The sequence below is a fragment of the Nannobrachium achirus genome (genome assembly GCF_963921795.1).
Source record: "Nannobrachium achirus genome assembly, chromosome: 14".
NCBI lineage: Eukaryota > Metazoa > Chordata > Actinopteri > Myctophiformes > Myctophidae > Nannobrachium > Nannobrachium achirus.
This window is the reverse complement of record NC_137821.1, coordinates 2829704-2834163: the sequence shown is the minus strand read 5'-3', so window position 1 is coordinate 2834163 and position 4460 is coordinate 2829704.

The window sequence follows — 4460 nt, the reverse complement described above, 5'->3', positions numbered from 1 at the left end:
GTTTCTTTCAGTTGTTGCTCAATAGGTCTGAATGAAGTTATGTATACAGTATGTTAAAAAGAAATGTTCCCCCACCTCTCACACCCCCACAGTTATTTAAAAAAACTCTTTCTGCTTCTGAATGTGTGCTTCTGAAATGGAACTGTCCTTGGCCCGGCGCCCGTGTTTTGCTGGCTAAACATTTCTTTTTATTCTCACTACTTTAATGTCTGTGGCTTTCAGCGCTGAATGGACTGTTTGGGGCGAGGCACAAACAGCAAGGCTCGCAGATCCACGGTTCAAGGAACGGCGCTGGTTGTTTTCAACACACGCGCGCAGCCACACGCACACGCACTGGCACACAAGAGACACACGCAGACACATAAAACACAGCGCAGCGCGGGTCCTAGCGTTCGCTGCCTCCAGTTAAACTGCTTTCATATCACCTGCTCTTTTCTGCTTAAAAAGTATTTATTTTTATGTTTTTTATTTTATTTGTGAAAACGTGCAATCTCTGACATCTTGCACTTGTTGGGTATTGGTGGGTCAGCGTCTCTGTGGGTCCGTTTGCGGTGACACAACCAAAACGAATTTTCAACAGATTTATTATTTTGACTGAGTGGCATCTGAGCAGCATCCTGACGAATCTGTGACATCACGCTGATGATATCACATTGACGATGTCAGTCGTGCCCAAATACGGAGTGATGGCTGGGCGGTGGATCTGCGAATATGAATTCACAAAATGATGAGAAAAAAAAAGTATCAGAGTGATGTCAGTTATCTCCAAATTTGGGCACTGTTAAGTATCAGTGATGTCAGCATGCGTGACATCGGACAGACAGACAGACATCGGACAGACAGACATTCTGTCGTTTATTAGTTGGATGATCAGGAATTGACTTCGTAGGCCTCACTATAGCCTACGGTTTGTGAGGTTAGACACGGACGGACAGACAGACGCTCTTCTAGACAGCTCTAAGGCCAGCCCGCACGATGATCCGCCATGCAACAGGTTGCAACGTGCGACATCATTCCAAGACTGCACCGACCTGCAACGGGCCGATTCAGACCTCAGCCATTTCTCTCGTATTTAACAACGTATCTCAATGGCGTTGTTGTGTCTCGTGTCATCGGTGCGGCCTGGGGTTGTGCTGCCTCAGTGTGGCTATGGCTGTCTGTAAGAGAGTCAGTCTGTGTCTGCGTATGTCTGTCTGTCTGTCTGCCTGTGTGTTTTTCTGGAGATAATCTGGAAAAAGAAACACTACAATGTGCATCACTGCGTCCAGGCCAACTTAGCACCTCCATGCATTTACACATTAAAACAAATATAGATTTCACTTCATTTCATTCTATAATGGACGTCAACAGGGTTCTGATCGGGGCTGAAACCATGCCCAAATATGGAGTTATAGATATGTCATGGATGAGTGACATCACACCCACACCGCTCTGGTTCCAGTTTCCTCGTTGTTCGCTTGAATCGCCCGTCTCTCTCAGCTACCAGGGTTTTATTAATGTGTTTTAAAGTCCTTTGAGATTGTGCAGAAATAATAATAATACTGATGATGACCCTTTTTTAAATTTATTTTTTAATTCTGTTCCGTTGGAAGCACAGTCCAGTCCAGGTTACCTTCCATTCCCTGAGCCGTGGAATTATAGACGTTAACCACTTGGTCCAGAGGAGTCCCCCAGGGCTCTGTCCTGGGGTCTCCTCTGTTTTCTGTAATCCTGGTGGAAAGCTTTCGCAGGTAAAAACCCCAGAGACGGCACATGTTGACTATTGGGGGGGATAGGAGGTGATGGCCGGGAAGGCACCAGATGACTAGAAAGGAAAGGTTTCCAGTCAAACCTTTGATATGTGCTTAATGTTTCTTTCCCAAGAAGTCACAATAGGCCGTTTGGGGAGTGAGAGTGTGTTGTTAAAATAGCAGATCGACAACGCGTCGCAGCGCGGCGTGTTGTGATGGTCGTGTCGCGAGCATATACGCCGTCCCGAATCTTTTCGAGCAGGAGCACATCACGCACGGACACGCATCGAACTATAAAACAACCCTTATGTTCACTCCTCGACAACTTTTCCAAATGCTGTAGGTGTCATAAGATGCAGTAAAAACCCTCGGAGGAACGAGCCTTGATGCGTATCAATGGTTCCAGTCGGTGTTAATTAAGAGACATGCGTGTGACGTCATTAAATAGATAAAGCTGGTTGCACATGGCACTGCGTTTTTTCGTTGCGTTTTGGAAATCCGAAATCTTCCAAAGCATTTTTCAGTGGCGTCAATTGCGAAAATCTGAAGAAATCAACCCTGGTCCGAACGGGCAGCAGTGTGCAAACGTGATTGACTTAACATGAGGTTGATTTTTTTTTTCTTTTTTTTACTCGCTCCGAAATTCACTCCGATATTCGGCCCCGAAAAACGCAGCTGTGTGCAACGACCTTTATTGCTGATGTCTTTACTTGCCAGGCCCGAGTTTCCCAAACGATCCAAAATCGCTGTTTTTTGGGGGGCAGTAAATGAGTTTTAAAAGTGCGCCCGCCCCCCCCCCCCCCCCCTCCAAAAAAAATGAAAACATTAAATCACCAATACATGGTTGTGAGCTTGTTGATCTGCTATTTTCCAGCGAAAGCTTTTCCATAACAACACACAGTGGTTGATACTGGCACCGTGCTCTACTGTACTTAATAATGAACACAATGCTTTGTACATAAATATATATACAGTAAATATATATTTGTTTTTTTGCACAAGTATCTCCATGTCTGTTCCGTTGTGATTTTAACAGAGAAGAAAAGAAAGAAAGAAAGAAAAGAATGACAGAAAAAAAAACTTTATACAGTATAATGAATTAATTATGCTTTACAGCTACTTGTTGTTTTCATTAACAGTTTGCACTTATTTAAAAGAGGCTTTCTTCTGTTTTTTGTTTTGTTTTGTTTTTGTTTTTTCCGGTTTGAAAGAGCCGTTTTCAGGGCTCCGACCAGATATTGTATATATGTATATGTGTATTTGTATTCATATGCATATAAATATATGTCTATGTAATTAGCTTGGTGTGCTGTTTCTTCATTGGCTGTCTTCAATGTCTTTAATGCACTGCCGTTAAACAATGTTAGTGTGTATTAGAGCATTAACGACTTGTGATTTTAGCAAGCCGACTCGACTCAGTAAAATGTTGAGTTGAATTCGACTTTATCATTTGATGACGTCATCACGTCACACACGACCCCCCAATCATTTTGGGGGGTCCCCAGATGATTAACTTAATGTGAAACAGTGTTTTCTCTCTCAACAGTAAACAAACCAACATACAGTTTAAGTGTATTGAGGGTATCTGCACATTTTTAAAGTGACAATTTAATGACTTTTTCATACCTCTAAAATGACAAATCAAACATTGTGCAAATTGTCAAATATATAGAGGCAGAAATTGTGAAAATAGCAGATCTACATGTTCACAGCTAGGCGTTGTGAGCATGTAGATCTGCTATTTTCACAATAGAAAGTATTTTCGACTTTCGACTTTCTCTGGTGGGAGTCGACTTGTGTAATGAAGTCGACTGAGTCGACTTGTCGACTTTTTCGTTAATGCCCTAATATGTAGGAAAGTCTACTAAAACTATGACAAAAGATGTTTGTCGACTTTTACCACTGATGAAAACTGCATAAAAACTAAATGAATACTAAGCTATGATGTCTAAAACTAGCCTACTCAACTACTAAACTGTACTATATTGACAATGTCCTCAACAAATAAAAAACACAGGTTGAAGTTTGCATATATTTTACTTAAAGGACAACTTTGGTTTTTTACAACAAGGGTTAATATTTTAGATTGTAATTAGAGAAAAGAAAAAGTGAGTGTTAAAATTGTTTTATCGTGTTTACCGTGCTAAAATGCGGGGCATGCGTACGCATGGGGGCATGCGTACAAGTGGCTAAATATGTATTTTTAGACACAATAAGCCAGCAGTTTCTTTATTGATATTTACAGTAACACTTCTAGCCCCCATAAGTCACATCCAACCCTGAAAGGTTGCGTTGTATCTTGGGAATGGGCTTATTCTGTGTAAAATGACATATTTAGCCACTTGTACGCATGCCCCCAAACACTGAAATAAGAATCTCTAAAACAATAGAATGAAGTCAATTAAATAATTTTAACACTCATCTTATATAATTCTTTAATCACAATCTAAAATATGAACCCTTGTTGTAAAAAACTAAAGTTGTCCTTTAACTTGAAAAAGTTCATTGGTCCAAACATCTTTTCCCGGTGTTCTGTAACTGCTAAAAACATTTTGCCTACCAGGCCTACTTATGCCCTTGCTGTCAATCAGCCAGGCGTGCATGGGAGAGGCGTTCTCTTGGTGCCCAAATCATCTAAACCAGTGTTTCTCAACCTTTTTTTTCTGCCAGGACACACTTTTCATAGCCATTAGATCCCAGGGCACACCTATAGATGTGTGGCTATTTTCA